This window comes from Anomaloglossus baeobatrachus, chromosome 10, assembly GCF_048569485.1.
Source record: "Anomaloglossus baeobatrachus isolate aAnoBae1 chromosome 10, aAnoBae1.hap1, whole genome shotgun sequence".
NCBI lineage: Eukaryota > Metazoa > Chordata > Amphibia > Anura > Aromobatidae > Anomaloglossus > Anomaloglossus baeobatrachus.
This window is the reverse complement of record NC_134362.1, coordinates 43,866,110-43,885,276: the sequence shown is the minus strand read 5'-3', so window position 1 is coordinate 43,885,276 and position 19,167 is coordinate 43,866,110. Positions and strand designations below refer to the sequence as shown.

Genomic DNA, 19,167 nt, shown 5'->3' with positions numbered 1-19,167 from the left:
TCCAGGCACAGGGGACCGTGCTCCCTCCGCAGCCCCTGGGGAATCTGCTGGACAGGAGCCGGGTATCGTCAGGGACAAGGCCCTGCTACTGTGAGGTACTCTGTGTCCCCGTGGGGACCGCGCATGGAGCGCTGGTGCCATATACACTGCAGCACTGCTGGGTGTGTTAGTGCGCCGAGGGACCACCGCGCCGGCCGCGCTGTGAGGTACTCTGTGTCCCCGTGGGGACTGCGCATGGAGCGCTTGTGCCATACACACTGCAGCACTGCTGGGTGTGTTAGTGCGCCGGGGACTTCCGCGCCGGCCGCGCTTATTTGCGGGCCGCGTTTATAAATTTAGTCCCCGGCTTTTGCGGCCTAGTATCGCATATTCCCGCCCACAGGCCTGCCAGTCAGGGGAAGGGCGGGACGCTGCACAGGACGTCAGCGCTGAGGGCTGGAGCATACTCTGTATCCTCCTCCCCCCTCACTCAGCACAGTGGGGCACTAGATTCCCGCACTTTCTAGGGCACGCCCACGGCCCCCTCCTCCCCACAGAGTGCCGGCAGCCATTACTGTCAGCACTTCTGACGCTGGAGAGGAGAGACACCAGGGAGGCCCAGGCATATCTATATATATATGCTTCTATGCTATACATGTATGGTCGCACTGTTGAATTTTGGCTACTCCAGGAGAAGCCTTACAGTCCTCCCGGGCACTGTTCAATCATTACCGCCCCCGGACCTGCCAGTCAGGGGGAAGGGCGGGACAGTCGGGCTGACGCCGACAGTGAGGGCCGGAGCACACTTCGCTGTCCTCCGCCCCCCCTCACTATTCACGCTACGGCACTGATCCCCGCAAGGTACTCAGAGCACCTTCGCCTCAGACTTGGCGACTACCGCGCCGACCGCGCCTGCTGGCCGGCCGCGGTCTGTAATTTAGCTCCCGGCTTTTGCGGCCTAGCGCCTTAAACTCCCGCCCCTGGCCCTGCCAGTCAGGGGGAAGGGCGGGACGGTCAGTCGGAGGCTAGCAGTGACGGCTGGAGCACACTTGGCTGTTCTCCGCCTCCCTCACGTTTCACTCAGGGCACCAGATTCCCGCACTTTTGGGGTTACGCCCACGGCATCCCCATCCACTGTACGCCGACAGCCATGTTGTCAGCAGCACATACTGCTTCAGGGTCGGTACACCAGGGGGCCTCTTCTCGATGCTGGGCCCCCTAGAGTGATGAACTGTATATGGGATGCACTGTATATATGGATATATAATGTTTGTATGCAGTTTCACAGTTTGGCGGTACATATGTATCCTCAGTGATCACTGTGAACATTGCTCGGGTCATGTGGCTCTCGCTCAGCCGGTGTCGGGGGCACTGTTGAGCTTCTCCGGCGTTCCCTGTCCACACAGGGACAGAGTTACAGCTTGCTGAGAAACTCTCTGGGTCATTTTCACTATCCATGTCTCAGGCTATGGACAAATGGTCGGCTAAGAGACTAGGAGTTTGCAGTCCAGCCCGGCCCCTTACACAGGCCCCGGGCACTGCGGGATCGCCCCAGGCCTCTATCGGTCTGCGACGAAGCGTGTTCCTGGGGTGGCCTCTAGTTATTACGTGGTGAACTCCAGCACGAACCGCAGTCCCAGTCCGGCTAAGCAGCCTTGCTTGGAATCTTCCCCGACTTCTTCAAGGGTCTCAGCTTGAGGACCCTCTAGAGGATGGGGCGGAGGTCGCAACCCAGGACTCTGTCCGGACGTGGCTCTCAAGGCTTCACAGATACTGTCCAGAAGCACAGAACGCCTTATAACACACGTTGTCCCTTCCCCTCTGACGTTGTTCAGGTTTGGGCTCAGTGTCATAGAGTGCCCTCCAGTCTCTTGACCGGCGGCTAGATCTGTAGTAGCAATGGCTGGCGGGCCCACGCTCAAGAATGCCACGGACAGACAGATAGAACTCCTAATGAGATCCATCTATGAAGCCATAGGCGCGTCCGTTGCCCCAGCCTTTGCAGGGGTGGGCACTCCAGGCTATTTCAGCTGCTCTGCTCAGATCAATGCGGTCATCCTGTGCTTCGCAATTAGCGTCTTTGACACCTCAGGCGGTGGTATTTTCTTTTTCGCTCCTAATTGGGAGACCCAGACAATTGGGTGTATAGCTACTGCCTCCGGAGGCCGCACAAAGTACTACACTTAAAAGTGTAAGGCCCCTCCCCTTCTGGCTATACACCCTCCCGTGGGAGCACGGGTCCCTCAGTTTTTTGCTTTGTGCGAAGGAGGTCAGACACGCACGCATAGCTCCACTGTTTAGTCAGCAGCAGCTGCTGACTATGTCGGATGGAAGAAAAGAGGGCCCATACAGGGTCCCCAGCATGCTCCCTTCTCACCCCACTTTCTGTCGGCGGTGTTTGTTAAGGTTGAGGTACCCATTGCGGGTACGGAGGCTGGAGCCCACATGCTGATTCCTTCTCCATCCCCATTAGGGCTCTGGCTGAAGTGGGATTTTACCGGTCTCCAGGCACTGAGACCGTGCTCCATCTGCAGCCCCTGGAGAAGCGCTGGATATGGAGCTGAGTATCGTCAGGGACAGGGCCCTGCTCCGTCAAGGTACTCTGTGTCCCCGTGCATACGCGCGCACACCGCAGCATTGCTGGGTGTGTTAGTGCGCCGGGGACATCAGCGCTGCTGCGCTTGTGCCATTTCCTCACTACAGCTCAGCTGAGTGGGTAGACTAGGGCGAATGGTCGCGCCAGGCCGCTGGGGTCAGTCGCGCACTGCTGTGACTTGTGGTGCGCCGGGGACTTCCGCGCTGGCCGTGCATATATCACGGCCGCGCTTATTACTACAGTCCCCGGTTTTTGCGGCCTAGTTCGTCTCGTTCCCGCCTCCGCACCTGCCAGTCAGGAGGAGGGCGGGACGCCGTATAGAGCATCAGCGCTGAGGGCTGGAGTCTTTTTTACATACTCCAGCCCTCACACTAGGCACAGGGGGACGCAGTTTCCCGCACTTTTGTTTGGGCACGCCCACGGTCCGCCCCTCTGCACACAACGCCGGCAGCCATTCCTGCCTGCACGCTGAGCTGCAGAGGGAAGACAGGGAGACCCAGACACGGGATTCTGAGGCCTCATACCCGCTGTTCAGCGGGCGGTAAGCAGCCCTCAAGGGCTCACCCCCACTTGTGCCGTTTGTGTACTTAGTATTTTGTATTGCAAATACTTTGCACTGTGCGGTCGCTGGTGTTTTCTCGGCTATATACCCTCCTAGATTACAAGGAGGCAACAGCATGTCGTCCGCAAAACGCAAGGGTGCCAAGGCACAGACGTTATATACTGCCTGTACCGCATGTGGGGCTGTTCTACCGGCAGGTTCCGCTAACCCCCATTGTGTGCAGTGCTCGGCCCCTGTGACACTTACACAGCCGGGGCCTCTGCTAGACGTGACCCAGGGGGTTCCACCTGTGAATGCTGTCCAGGTGACAGGAACAGAGTTTGCAGCTTTTGCTGACAGATTGTCTATGACTATGTCTAAAATTCTTGAAACATTACAGTCTAGACCAGTTACTCAGACCATGGACACGGTTGAATCATTGCTCCCTGGTCCCCCTCAGCTGGAACACTTCCGTGCTCCAGAGGTGTCACACGCACCCCAGGGTGACGACTCTGACTCGGACGACAGTCCCAGACAACCTAAACGGGCTCGCTATGAGGGGCCCTCAACTTCGTCTCACTGGTCAGGATCCCAGCGGGATGAATCTATGTGTGATGAGGCGGATGTATCTGATCAGGATTCTGATCCTGGGACCGCTCTCAATCTAGATACACCGGATGGTGACGCCATAGTGAATGATCTTATAGCGTCCATCAATAAGATGTTAGATATTTCTCCGCCAGCTCCTTCTGGGGAGGAGTCAGCTTCACAGCAGGAGAAATTCCATTTCAGGTATCCCAAGCGTAAATTAAGCTCTTTTCTGGACCACGCTGACTTTAGAGACGCAATCCAGAAGCACCACGCTTATCCTGATAAGCGGTTTTCTAAAAGGCTTAAAGATACACGCTATCCTTTCCCCCCTGACGTTGTCAAGGGCTGGACCCAGTGTCCCAAGGAGGATCCTCCAATCTCCAGGCTTGCGGCTAGATCCTTAGTTGCAGTAGAGGATGGAGCGGCACTTAAAGATGCCACTGATAGACAGATGGAACTCTGGTTGAAATTCATCTATGAAGCTATTGGAGCGTCGTTGGCGCCAGCATTCGCAGCCGTATGGGCACTCCAAGCTATTTCAGCTGGGCTTACACAAGTCGACTCAGTCACACGTACATCTGCTCCGCAGGTGGCACCATTGACCTCTCAGATGTCTGCATTCGCGTCTTACGCGATTAATGCTGTCCTGGACTCTACGAGCCGTACGGCGGTGGCGTCAGCCAACTCCGTGGTTTTACGCAGAGCCCTGTGGTTGAGAGAATGGAAGGCAGATTCTGCTTCCAAGAAGTGCTTAACCAGTTTGCCTTTTTCTCGTGACCGACTGTTTGGTGAGCGTTTGGATGAAATCATTAAACACTCCAAGGGTAAGGATTCATCCTTACCTCAACACAGACAAAACAAGCCCCAACAAAGGAGGGGTCAGTCTAGTTTTCGGTCCTTTCGAGGCTCAGGTAGGTCCCAATTCTCCTCGTCCAAGAGGACCCAAAAGGATCAGAGAGGCTCAGATTCTTGGCGGACTCAATCACGCCCAAAAAAGCCAGCAGGAAGAACCGTTACCAAGACGGTTTCCTCATGACTCTCAGTCTCCTCTTTCCGCATCCTCGGTCGGTGGCAGGCTCTCCCGCTTTGGCGACATTTGGCTGTCACAGGTCAAAGACCGTTGGGTGAGGGACATTCTGTCTCACGGGTACAGGATAGAGTTCAGCTCTCGTCCTCCAACTCGTTTCTTCAGAACTTCTCCACCGCCCGACCGGGCCGATGCTCTGCTGCAGGCGGTAGCCGCTCTAAAGGCGGAATGTGTGGTGACTTCTGTTCCTCTTCAAGAACAAAGTCACGGTTTTTACTCCAATTTGTTTGTGGTACCAAAAAAGGACGGATCGTTTCGTCCCGTCCTGGATCTAAAGTTGCTCAACAAACACGTAAAAACCAGGAGATTCCGGATGGAATCTCTCCGCTCCGTCATCGCCTCAATGTCTCAAGGAGATTTCCTAGCATCAATAGACATCAAAGATGCTTATCTCCACGTGCCGATTGCGCCAGAGCATCAGCGTTTTCTACGCTTCGTTATAGGAAGCGAACACCTGCAGTTCGTAGCGCTACCTTTCGGGCTGGCAACAGCCCCTCGGGTCTTCACCAAGGTCATGGCAGCAGTAGTAGCAGTCCTGCACTCGCAGGGTCACTCTGTGATCCCGTATCTGGACGATCTACTAATAAAGGCACCCTCTCAAGAGGCATGCCAACACAGTCTGAACGTGGCACTGAAGACTCTCCAGAGGTTCGGGTGGATTATCAACTTTTCAAAGTCAAATCTAACCCCGACCCAATCACTAACATACCTTGGCATGGAGTTTCATACTCTCTCAGCGATAGTGAAACTTCCACTGGACAAGCAGTGCTCGCTGCAGACAGGGGTGCAATCTCTCCTTCAGGGCCAGTCGCACTCCTTGAGGCGCCTCATGCATTTCCTAGGGAAAATGGTGGCAGCAATGGAAGCAGTCCCTTTCGCGCAGTTTCATCTGCGCCCCCTACAATGGGACATTCTCCGCCAATGGGACGGGAAGTCGACGTCCCTCGACAGAGACGTCTCCCTCTCTCAGACAGCCAAGGACTCTCTCCGGTGGTGGCTTCTTCCCACCTCATTGTCAACAGGAAGGTCGTTTCTACCCCCATCCTGGGCGGTGGTCACGACAGATGCGAGCCTATCAGGGTGGGGAGCAGTGTTTCTTCACCACAGGGCTCAGGGTACGTGGACTCAGAAAGAGTCCACCCTTCAGATCAATGTTCTGGAAATCAGAGCAGTCTATCTTGCCCTGCGAGCCTTCCAACAGTGGCTGGAAGGCAAGCAGATCCGGATTCAGTCGGACAATTCCACAGCGGTGGCGTACATCAACCACCAAGGGGGAACACGCAGTCGGCAAGCCTTCCAGGAAGTCCGGCGGATTCTAACGTGGGTGGAGAACACAGCATCCACCATATCCGCAGTTCACATCCCAGGCGTGGAAAACTGGGAAGCAGACTTTCTCAGTCGCCAGGGCATGGACGCAGGGGAATGGTCCCTCCACTCGGACGTGTTTCAGGAGATCTGTCGCCGCTGGGGGACGCCGGACGTCGACCTGATGGCGTCACGGCACAACAACAAAGTTCCGGTTTTCATGGCACGGTCTCACGATCACCGAGCTCTGGCGGCAGACGCCCTAGTTCAAGATTGGTCGCAGTTCCGGCTACCTTATGTTTTCCCACCTCTGGCATTGTTGCCCAGAGTGCTCCGCAAAATCAGGTCCGACTGCCGCCGCGCCATTCTCTTCGCTCCAGACTGGCCAAGGAGGTCGTGGTACCCGGATCTGTGGCATCTCACGGTAGGCCAACCGTGGGCGCTACCAGACCGTCCAGACTTGCTGTCTCAAGGGCCGTTTTTCCATCTGAATTCTGCGGCCCTGAACCTGACTGTGTGGCCATTGAGTCCTGGATCCTAAGGACCTCGGGTTTATCTCATGAAGTTGTTGCCACCATGAGACAGGCTAGGAAACCATCCTCCGCCAAAATCTACCACAGGACGTGGAAGATATTCCTATCGTGGTGCTCTGCTCAGGGAATTTCTCCCTGGCCATTTGCATTGCCTATTTTTCTTTCCTTCCTGCAGTCTGGGTTGGAAAAAGGTTTGTCGCTTAGCTCTCTTAAAGGTCAAGTCTCCGCGCTATCCGTATTTTTTCAGAAACGCCTAGCGCGACTTCCTAAAGTACGCACGTTCATGCAAGGGGTTTGTCATATTGTCCCCCCTTACAAGCGGCCATTGGAACCCTGGGATCTGAACAAGGTTCTAATTGCTCTCCAGAAGCCGCCTTTCGAGCCTATGAAAGAGATTTCCTTTTCTCGGCTTTCTCAGAAAGTGGCGTTTCTAGTGGCGGTCACGTCTCTTCGGAGAGTGTCAGAGCTGGCGGCGTTATCTTGCAAATCTCCCTTCCTGGTGTTTCACCAAGACAAGGTGGTTCTGCGTCCAATTCCAGAGTTTCTTCCCAAGGTGGTATCTTCCTTTCATCTCAATCAGGATATCACTTTACCATCTTTGTGTCCGCATCCAGTTCACCAATTTGAAAAAGGTTTACATCTGTTGGACCTGGTGAGGGCACTCAGGATCTACATTTCCCGCACGGCGCCTCTGCGCCGTTCGGATGCACTCTTTATCCTGGTCGCTGGTCAGCATAAAGGGTCGCAGGCTTCCAAATCCACCTTGGCGCGGTGGATCAAGGAACCAATTCTTCACGCCTACCGTTCTGCTGGGCTTCCGATTCCTTCTGGACTGAAGGCCCATTCTACCAGAGCCGTAGGTGCGTCCTGGGCATTACGGCATCAGGCTACGGCTCAGCAGGTGTGCCAGGCGGCTACCTGGTCGAGTCTGCACACTTTTACCAAGCATTATCAGGTGCATACCTACGCTTCGGCAGATGCCAGCCTAGGTAGACAAGTCCTTCAGGCGGCGGTAGCCCACCTGTAAGAAACGGCTGCTTGACAGCCCTATCATGAGGTATTCTTTTACCCACCCAGGGACTGCTTTTGGACGTCCCAATTGTCTGGGTCTCCCAATTAGGAGCGAAAAAGAAGAAGGGAATTTTGTTTACTTACCGTAAATTCCTTTTCTTCTAGCTCCAATTGGGAGACCCAGCACCCGCCCTGTTTTTCTTAGGGTTTTGTGTTTCGGGTGCACATGTTGTTCATGTTGATAAGTTCTGTTCTCCGATATTGTCTATCGGATTGAATTTGGTTTTTGAAACAGTTATTGGCTTTCCTCCTTCTTGCTTTTGCACTAAAACTGAGGGACCCGTGCTCCCACGGGAGGGTGTATAGCCAGAAGGGGAGGGGCCTTACACTTTTAAGTGTAGTACTTTGTGCGGCCTCCGGAGGCAGTAGCTATACACCCAATTGTCTGGGTCTCCCAATTGGAGCTAGAAGAAAAGGAATTTACGGTAAGTAAACAAAATTCCCTTCTTCATCCTCCGCCGTGCACAGAGGAGACATTCTGTCTTACGGTCACAGGATAGAGCTCAGTTCTCGTCCTCCGACTCGTTGCTTCAGAGCATCTCCGTCCCCCGAACGAGCCGATGCACGTTTCCAGGCGGTGAACACTCCGAAGGCAGGAGGAGTTGCGATCCTCGTTCCCATTCAAGAACGTAGTCGCGGGTTTTACTCCACCTTGTTCGTGGTACCAGATAGGACGGATCACTCCGCCCTGTTCTGGACTTCACACTGCTCAACGGACGCTTGCCATCGCCTTTGATGGCCCAAAGAGGCTTCCTAGCATCAATCGACATCAGGGATGTTTATCTCCACGTGCCGATTGTACCAGAATATCAGCGCTTCCTGCGCTTCGCCATAGGGGACGAACACTTTCTGTTCGTGGCACTAACTGCCGGCCTGGTGACAGCCCTACGGGCCTTCACCAAGGTCATGACAACGGTGGTCATGACAACGGTGGTAGCGGTCCTACTCTCAGGCAATCTGCTGGTCAAGGCCCCCTCTCGGGTGGCATGCCAACACAGCCTGAACATTGCCCTAGAGACTCTCCAGAGATTCGGGTGGTTCATCAATTTTTCCTAAAGTCAAAATTGACACCGGCCCAATCACTGACATATCTCAGCATGGAGTTTCATACTCTCTCAGCGATAGTGAAGCTTCCGCTGGACAAACAGCGTTCACTACTGACAGGGGTGCAATCGTTCCTTCGAGCCCAGTCACACCCTTTGAGGCGCCTCAGGCACTTCCTAGAGAAGTTGGTGGCAGCAATGGAGGCAGCTCCGTTTGCGCAGATTCATCTGCGCACACTTTATGGGGACTTTCTCCGCAAATGGGACAGCAAATCGACGTCCCTCGACAAGAACGTTGCTCCTTCTCGGGCAGCCATGGCCTCCCTTCAGTGGTGGCTTCTTCCCACTCTTGTCGAAGGAAAAATCCTTCCTGCCCACATCCTGGGCTGTGGTCACGGCGGACGCGAGTCTGTCAGGGAGTCTTCCTCCGCCACAGGGCTCAGGGTACATGGACTCAGCAGAGTCCTCCCTCCAGATTAATGTTCTGGAGGTAAGGGCAGTGTTCTAGCCCTAAAAGCGTTCCAGCCATGGCTGGAAGGCAGGCAGATCCGAATTCAGTCGGACAACGCCACGGCGGTGGCATACATCAACCACCAAGGCGGCACAAGCAGTCGGCAAGCCTTCCAGCAAGTTCGGCGGATTCTGCTGTGGGTGGAAGCTACAGCCTCCACCATCTCCGCAGTTCACATCCCCGGCGTAGAAAACTGGAAAGCAGACTTTCTCAGTCGCCAGGGCATGGACGCAGGGGAATGGTCTCTTCGACCGGACGTGTTTCAGAGATTTGTTGCCGCTGGGGGAAGCCGGACGTCGACCTATTGGCGTCCCGGCACAACAACAAGGTCCCGGCATTCATGGCACGTTCTCAAGATCACAGAGCTCTGGCGGCAGACGCATTAGTTCAGGATTGGTCGCAGTTTCCACTGCCTCACGTATTTCGCCTCTGGCACTGCTGCCCAGAGCGTTACGCAGGATCAGATCCGACTGCCGCCGCGCCATCCTTGTTGCTCCAGACTGGCCGAGGAGGTCGTGGTACACGGATCTGTGGCATCTCACGGTAGGCCAACCGTGGACAATGCCAGACCGGCCAGCCTTGCTTTCTCAAGGGCCGTTTTTCCATCTGAATGCTGCGGCCCTCAACCTGACTGCGTAGCCAATTGAGTCCTGGATCCTAGCGTCTTCAGGGTTATCTCAAGAGGTCATTGCCACTATGAGACAAGCCAGGAAACCAACGTCCGCCAAGATCTACCACAGGACGTGGAAGATCTTCTTATCCTGGTGCTCTGATCAGAGTTTTACTCTCTGGCCATTCGCCTTGCCCACTTTCTGTCCTTCCTTCAATCCGGAATGGAAAAGGGGTTGTCTCTCGGTTCCCTCAAGGGACAAGTTTCGGCGCTTTCTGTGTGGTTTCCAAAAGCGTCTAGCCAAACTCCCTCAGGTACACACGTTCCTGCAGGGGGTTTGCCACATAGTCCCTCCTTACAAGCGTCGGCTAAAACCCTGGGATCGGAACAGGGTGATACAGGCTCTTCAGAAACCACCCTTCGAGCCAATGATTGATATTCTTTTCCACGACTTTCGCAGAAGGTGGTCATCCTAGTGGCAGTCACGTCACTCCGCAGAGTGTCTGACATAGCAGCGTTGTCATGCAAAGCCCCCCTTCCTGGTGTTTCACCAGGACAAGGTGGTTCTGCGTCCGGTTCCGGAATTTCTCCCGAAGGTGGTATCCTCCGTTCATCTCAACCAGGATATCTTCTTACCTTCTTTTTGTTCTCATCCGGTTCACCAATGTGAAAAGGATTTGCACTTGTTAGGTCTGGTGAGAGCACTCAGACTCTACATTTCTCGTACGGCGCCCCTGCGCCGCTCGGATGCGCTCTTTGTCCTTGTCGCTGGCCAGCGTAAAGGGTCGCAAGCTCCCAAGTCAACTTGGCTCGATGGATCAAGGAACCAATTCTTGAAGCCTACCGTTCTGCTGGGCTTCCGGTTCCTTCAAGGCTGAAGGCCATTCTGCCAGAGCCGTGGGTGCGTCCTGGGCGTTACTGCACCAGGCTACGGCTCAGCAGGTGTGTCAGGAGACTACCTGGTTGAGTCTGCACGCCTTCACGGAGCACTATCTAGTGCATACCTACGCTCGGCAGATGCCAGCTTAGGTAGGCGAGTCCTTCAGGCGGCGGTTGTCCACCTGTAGGAAGGAGCCGTTTTTTACGGCTCTTTTACCGAGGTATTCTTTTACCCACCCAGGGACTGCTTTTGGACGTCCCAATTGTCTGGGTCTCCCAATGGAGCGACAAAGAAGAAGGGAATTTTGTTTACTTACCGTAAATTCCTTTTCTTCTAGCTCCAATTGGGAGACCCAGCACCCGCCCCTGTTCCCTTCGGGCTATTATTTCTTGTGTACACATGTTGTGCAGATTGAATTGTTCTTGGTCATAGTTTCAGTTCTCCGAACATCCTTCGGATTGAATTTACCTTAGACCAATTTCTAAGTTTCCTCCTTCCTGCTTTTGCACCAAAACTGAGGAGCCCGTGATGCACGGGAGGGTTTATAGCAGAGGGGAGGGGTTTACACTTTTAAGTGTAATACTTTCTTCAGCGCTCTATTGGGAGACCCAGACGATTGGGGTATAGCTACTGCCCTCTGGAGGCCACACAAAGCACTACATTAAAAGTGCAAGGCCCCTCCCCCTCTGGCTATACCCCCCCGTGGTATCACGGGTTCTCCAGTTTTTAGCTTTGTGTGCGAAGGAGGTCAGACATTCCATGCATAGCTCCACAGATTTTAGTCAGCAGTAGCTGCTGACTGTTTCGGATGGAAGAAAAGAGGACACATATAGTGTTCCCAGCATGCTCCCTTCTCACCCCTGGATGGTGTTGTAAGGTTGAGGTACCTATTGCTGGTACAGGGCTGGAGCCTGACATGCTGTTTTCCTTCCACATCCCCTGGTAGGGCTCTGTGGAAGTGGGATCCTGCCGGCCTCTCAGCTCTGATGCCGGGCTCCATCCACAGACCCATTAGAACCTGATGGAGACGGAGCAGGAGTACGATCAGGGACAGGCCCTGCATCATACAGGTACTCTGTGTCCCCGGCAGGCACAGACACACTCCGGGCTGGCTGGGTGTTGTAGTGCGCCGGGGACCGCAACGTGGAGTTGGTGTCCCTACAGATTACTGGGGGACTTTTTTGTGTATGGGAACGCAGCGCCGACCCCCTCTGGATCGGGCGGCGCTGCTGTGACTTGTGGTGCGCCGGGGATCCGCCGTCCGCGCTTTTACGGCGGCGGCGGTTATAAATTTAGTCCCCGGCTTTTTGGGCCTAGGACGCCGGCAGCTCCGATTCGTTCCCGCCCCCACCCTGTCATTCAGGGTAGGGGAGAGACGCTGTTCGCTAGCAGCGACGAGGGCTGGAGCCTGATTTACATGCTCCAGCCCTCTCACTTGGCACAGAGGGAAGCAGGCTTCCCGCTCTTGGCCAGGAACGCCCAGGGCCCGCCCCCCTTCCTCTCTCGAGATGCCGGCAGCCATTACATGCATGCCTGGCTGGAGGAAGGACGCAAGGCTCTGGGAGACCTGGACTAGGGGCTATCTGGCGACCACACACCCGCTTTTTTAAGCGGGCGGTAAGCGATTTGTCTGTGCTGGTCCCTCTAGTGCCTCACAGTGTATCGGTGTACTGTGCACAGATATATAGATATTGTATTTCTTGCACTGTGAGGTTGCTTCTGGCTGCATATCCCAGATCGCTCTGTGGAAGCAGCAACATGTCATCCTCAAAACGCAAGGCGGCCAAGGCAAAAAGGGCTGTGTATACTGCGTGTGCTGCATGTGGGGCTAATCTACCGGCAGGCTCCGATGACCCCCATTGTGTGCAATGCTCCGACCCGGTGCTGCTTCGCCAGCCGGAGTCAGGAGAGGTAGCGACCCAGGCTGAGACGCTTGTCAGTTCTGCCCCGGTGACAGGGACAGACTTTGCAGTTTTTGCAGATAATATGTCTGTGTCTATGGCAAAAATCCTTGAAACCTTGCAATCTATGCATGGGGCTCAGTCTCTGGGCACGGCGAGGCCTCTGTCCTCAGGTCCCCCTTACTTGGAATGTATCCAGCCCACAGGGGGGTCCCCGGCTTCACAGGCCGAGGATTATGACTCAGATGATGGCCCCAGCCACCCTAAGCGAGCTCGCTGGGAAAGACCCTCGACGTCTTCACACTGCTCAGGGTCTCAGCGCAATCAGTCTCCCTGTGATGTGTCTGATGAGAGTGATCAGGAATCCACTCCTGGAACCCCTCTCAACCTGGATACCCCGGATGGGGATGCCATGGTAAACGACCTTATCTCAGCCATCAATAGGCTGTTGGATATTTCTCCCCCAGCCCCTTCAGCAGAAGAGGCGGCTGCGGAGCAGGAGAAGTTTCGTTTCCTCTATCCCAAGCGTAAATTGAGTGCTTTCTTGGATCACTCTGACTTCAGAGAATCAATCCAGAAGCACGACGCTCACCCAGAAAGGCGTTTCTCTAAACGATCTAAAGATACGCGTTTCCCTTTCCCCCCTGAGGTGGTCAAGCGCTGGACACAGTGTCCAAAGGTAGACCCCCCGATTTCCAAACTTGCAGCTAGATCCATAGTTGCAGTGGAGGATGGCGCTTCACTTAAAGATGCCAATGACAGACAGATGGACCTTTGGTTAAAATCTGTCTATGAAGCTATCGGCGCGTCGTTTGCTCCGGCATTCGCAGCCGTATGGGCACTCCAGGCTATTTCAGCTGGCTTAGCAAAAGTGGATGCTATCATGCATCCAGCAGTGCCGCAAGTGGCGCACCTTACCACGCAGATGTCGGCGTTTGCGTCTTACGCTATCAATGCGGTCCTAGAATCTACCAGTCGCACCTCAATGGCGTCCGCCAATTCGGTAGTTTTGCGCAGAGCCTTGTGGTTAAAGGACTGGAAAGCAGATGCTGGTTCCAAAAAATGTTTAACCAGTTTGCCTTTGTCTAGAGATAGACTGTTTGGCGAGCCATTGGCTGACATCATTAAGCAGTCCAAGGGTAAAGACTCCTCTTTACCACAACCCAGAACATCCAAACCTCAGCAGAAAAAGTGGCAGCAGAGGTTTCAGTCCTTTCGAGGTTCGGGCAAGACACCATTTACCTCGTCCAAAGGGACTCAGAGGACGCAAAGAAACTCAGATTCGTGGCGGACTCACACACGCCCCAAGAAAGCAAATGGAGGTACCGCTTCCAAAGCGGCTACCTCATGACTTCCAGCCCCCCCCCTCCGCATCGCCGGTCGGGGGCAGGCTCTCCCGCTTTTCCGGCATTTGGATGTCACAGGTCAAAGACCGGTGGGTGACGGACATTTTGTCTCGCGGGTACAGAATCGAGTTCAATTCTCGTCCTCCAGCTCGGTTCTTCAGAACCTCCCCACATCCAGACCGAGCAGATGCTCTGCTGCAGGCGGTGGATTCCCTAAAAGCGGAAGGAGTGGTGATCCCAGTCCCTCCTCAGGAACAAGGGCAAGGGTTTTACTCCAATCTCTTTGTGGTTCCAAAAAAGGACGGCTCGTTCCGTCCTGTTCTGGACCTAAAACGGCTCAACAAACATGTGCACGCCAGGAGGTTCCGGATGGAAACCCTCCGCTCTGTCATTGCCTCAATGTCCAGAGGAGACTTCCTTGCCTCAATAGACATCAAAGATGCTTATCTCCACGTGCCAATTGCTACAGAACATCAACGTTTTCTACGTTTTGTGATAGGAGACGACCATTTTCAGTTCGTAGCTCTTCCGTTTGGTCTGGCGACAGCCCCACGGGTCTTCACCAAGGTCATGGCGGCGGTGGTAGCAGTCTTGCACTCTCAGGGACACTCGGTGATCCCTTACCTAGACGACTTATTGGTCAAAGCTCCCTCTCAGGAGGCATGTCAGCACAGCCTGAATGCTACGCTGGAGACTCTACAGTCTTTCGGATGGATCATCAACTTTCCAAAGTCGATCCTGTCACCGACTCAGTCACTAACGTATCTTGGCATGGAGTTTCATACTCTAGCAGCGATAGTGAAGCTGCCGCTGAACAAGCAGCGGTCACTACAGACAGGGGTGCAATCTCTCCTGCAGGGCCAGTTGCATCCCTTGCGGCGTCTCATGCATTTCCTAGGGAAGATGGTGGCAGCCATGGAAGCAGTTCCCTTTGCGCAGTTTCATCTGCGCCCACTTCAATGGGACATTCTCCGCCAATGGGACGGGAAGTCAACGTCCCTGGACAGGAAAGTCTCGCTTTCCCAGACGGCCAAGGACTCTCTACAATGGTGGCTCCTTCCCACCTCATTATCTCAGGGAAGATCCTTCCTGCCCCCATCCTGGGCAGTAGTTACGACAGATGCGAGTCTGTCGGGGTGGGGAGCAGTGTTTCTCCACCACAGGGCTCAGGGGACGTGGACTCCGCAGGAGTCCACCCTTCAGATCAATGTTCTGGAAATCAGAGCAGTGTATCTTGCCCTACTAGCCTTCCAGCAGTGGCTGGAAGGAAAGCAGATCCGAATCCAATCGGACAACTCCACAGCGGTGGCATACATCAACCACCAAGGAGGGACGCGCAGTCGGCAAGCCTTCCAAGAAGTCCGGCGCATTCTAATGTGGGTGGAGGACAGAGCATCCACCATATCCGCGGTTCACATCCCAGGCGTAGAAAACTGGGAAGCAGACTTCCTCAGTCGCCAGGGCATGGACGCAGGGGAATGGTCCCTTCACCCGGACGTGTTTCAGGAAATCTGTCGCCGCTGGGGAGTGCCGGACGTCGACCTAATGGCATCCCGGCACAACAACAAGGTCCCGGCATTCATGGCGAGGTCGCGCGATCAAAGAGCTCTGGCGGCAGACGCCTTGGTTCAAGATTGGTCGCAGTTTCAGCTCCCTTACGTGTTTCCGCCTCTGGCGCTCTTGCCCAGAGTGCTACGCAAGATCAGATCCGAGTGCAGCCGCATCATACTCGTCGCTCCAAACTGGCCGAGGAGGTCGTGGTATCCGGATCTGTGGCATCTCACGATCGGTCGACCGTGGTCACTGCCAGACCGACCAGACTTACTGTCCCAAGGGCCGTTTTTCCATCAGAATTCTGCGGCCCTGAACCTGACTGTGTGGCCATTGAGTCATGGATCCTAGCATCTGCAGGATTATCTCAAGGAGTGGTTGCCACAATGAGACAAGCTAGAAAGTCGAATTCTGCTAAGATCTACCACAGGACGTGGAAGATTTTCTTATCCTGGTGCTCTGCTCAGGGAGTGTCTCCCTGGCCATTTGCATTACCCAAGTTTCTTTCCTTCCTGCAATCGGGGTTAGAAAAGGGCTTGTCGCTCAGCTCCCTTAAAGGGCAAGTTTCGGCACTATCCGTGTTTTTTCAGAAGCGTCTAGCACGTCTTCCTAAGGTGCGCACGTTCCTGCAGGGGGTCTGTCATATTGTGCCCCCGTACAAGCGACCGTTAGATCCATGGGATCTGAACAGGGTACTAGTTGCTCTCCAGAAGCCGCCCTTCGAGCCTCTGAAGGAAGTTTCCTTTTCTCGGCTGTCGCAGAAAGTGGCGTTTTCTTGTTGCGATCACATCGCTTCGGCGAGTGTCTGAGCTGGCAGCTCTGTCATCCAAGGCTCCCTTCCTGGTGTTCCACCAGGACAAGGTTGTGCTGCGCCCTATTCCGGAGTTTCTTCCTAAGGTCGTATCCTCTTTTCATCTTAATCAGGATATCTCCTTGCCTTCGTTTTGTCCTCATCCGGTTCACCGGTATGAAAAGGACTTACGTTTGCTAGATCTGGTGAGGGCACTCAGAATCTACATTTCCCGCACGGCGCCCATACGCCGTGCCGATGCACTTTTTGTCCTTGCCGCTGGTCCGCGCAAGGGGTTGCAGGCTTCTAAAGCCACCCTGGCTCGATGGATCAAAGAACCAATTCTAGAGGCCTACCGTTCTGCGGGGCTTCCGGTTCCTTCAGGGCTAAAAGCCCACTCAACCAGAGCCGTGGGTGCGTCCTGGGCATTACGTCACCAGGCTTCGGCTCAACAGGTGTGCCAGGCAGCTACCTGGTCCAGTCTGCACACTTTCACCAAGCATTATCAGGTGCATACCTATGCTTCGGCGGATGCCGGCTTAGGTAGAAGAGTCCTGCAGGCGGCAGTGACACCCCCGTAGGGGAGGGCTGTTTTGCAGCTCTAACATGAGGTATTTATTTACCCACCCAGGGACAGCTTTTGGACGTCCCAATCGTCTGGGTCTCCCAATAGAGCGCTGAAGAAGAAGGGAATTTTGTTACTTACCGTAAATTCCTTTTCTTCTAGCTCTTATTGGGAGACCCAGCACCCGCCCTGTTGTCCTTCGGGATGTTTTTTTGTTGTTTGCGGGTACACATGTTGTTCATGTTGAACGGTTTTTCAGTTCTCCGATGTTATTCGGAGTTAATTTGTTTAAACCAGTTAATGGCTTCCTCCTTCTTGCTTTGGCACTAAAACTGGAGAACCCGTGATACCACGGGGGGGTATAGCCAGAGGGGGAGGGGCCTTGCACTTTTAATGTAGTGCTTTGTGTGGCCTCCAGAGGGCAGTAGCTATACCCCAATCGTCTGGGTCTCCCAATAAGAGCTAGAAGAAAAGGAATTTACGGTAAGTAACAAAATTCCCTTCTTGTGTGGCCTCCGGAGGCAGTAGCTATACACCCAATTGTCTGGGTCTCCCAATTGGAGCTAGAAGAAAAGGAATTTACGGTAAGTAAACAAAATTCCCTTCTTTCCCACTAAAAAGGCATAAAGTAAAGAAAAAAAGTGTACATTTGTTATTACCACATCCATAATGACCAAAGCTATAAAATGGTTCTATAACCATACTATGAAAGCCAATTAAAAAAAATAAAGAGCGTATCAAAAATCTTCAAACAAAATGATCAAAAGGTGACTATAAGAAAAAAATAAAATATATGGTATCACTAAAAGAAGGATTTTTGTGTACTCACCGTAAAATCTCTTTCTCTGAGTCTTCATTGGGGGACATGGTCCTGTGTCCCCCAATGAAAGCGATAGAGAAAACGTCACCTTACTGTGCAGCCTGTATACTCAGCAGAGTTTGAAACCCCTGACTTTGTGACCTGTGCTACAGAATTGTAATGTATCCGTTAAAAACTGATGCCACGAAGATGGTCTGCGTGGCCTGCTTTTTTTTTTTTTGCCCCCCCCCCCTCACATGCCACTGAATGCATTAATGAGAGTCAAAATACCCCTTAAATAACCAAAATAGAGAGCACAGAGAAGAAATTCGTAGAAAATGTACAGGGCAGCATCATGTAGTGATAAACGGAGACCATCCTGTTCAGCATCGTGGTAAGGTATTGGAACAGTTCTCACATCTTAACGTACTAAAGGAATTTTTTTTCATAAAGGTTTCCTTGTAGGATTTCTTTTAGGAATTGCACTCCTAAACTCGGGAGTACAGAACAGGAGAAGGACTTGGGTATTCTTATTAAGCCTAAGCCACACGGCGAGAAAATCGGTGCGAGTGGAGTGCGATAAAACATCGCATTCCACTTGGACCAATTCTAGCCTGTGTGTCAGCGCACATGAGCGATTATTTTCTCAGTCCTAATCGGACCGAGAAAACAATCGCAGCATGCTGCAATTGTAATGTGAGATTCTTTTCTCTCGCACCCATTCAAGTGAATGGGGTGAGAGAAAAATCGCACTGCACTCGCGGTACACCGGTGTACCGCGCGTGCAGAGCGAGAATCACAATAGCCAGCTACGGAGGAGACAGGGAGAGAAATCCCTCCCTCCCCTCCTTAGTGTCGGCCCGCCCCTCTGCAGCACCAGCCCGCCCCTTCTCAGAGCCGGCCCGCCCCCCGCAGCTGAGGTCCGCTCGCACAGTCTGACCTCAGTCGCATGGATACTAGCATGACACTCGGCTCCTGCTGTGCTGCCAGCGCGAGCCGAGTGTCATGCGAGCATCGCACTAGTGCCCCGTGTGGCCCCGGCCTTACAAATAAGCTGAGCAGCAGCACTCCATGTCAAGCAGCAGCTGCAAAAGCAAACAAGATTTTAGGGTCCCGTGATCCCAACGTATTGTTACCCCTCTATAAATCACTTGTAAGGCCACATCTGGAATATGGGATCCAGTTTTGGGCTCCACATTCTAAAAAGACATTCCGAAGCTAGAGTCAGGTCAAAGGCGGCTAACTAAACTACTGCAAGAAATAGAAGGCCTCTCATATGATGACAGGTTGAAAAAGTGAGATATGTTTAGCTTAGAAAAAAGACGTCTCAGAGGAGATCTCATTTATATGTATAAATACATGTGTGGTCAATATAAAGGACTGGCACATGACTTATTTCTTCCAAAGACAGTACTAAGGACCAGGGGGCACTCACTGCGAGTGGAAGAAAAGCGATTCCGGCAGCTAA

At 53.6% G+C, this 19,167-nt stretch overlaps 1 protein-coding gene across 1 annotated transcript in view; it reads left to right on the top strand.

Annotated features, from left to right (window-relative positions):
• Positions 1 to 19,167, top strand: part of BBS1 (Bardet-Biedl syndrome 1) — a 121,847-nt gene that overhangs the window by 14,113 nt on the left and 88,567 nt on the right. The gene's annotated exons all lie outside the window — the stretch shown is intronic.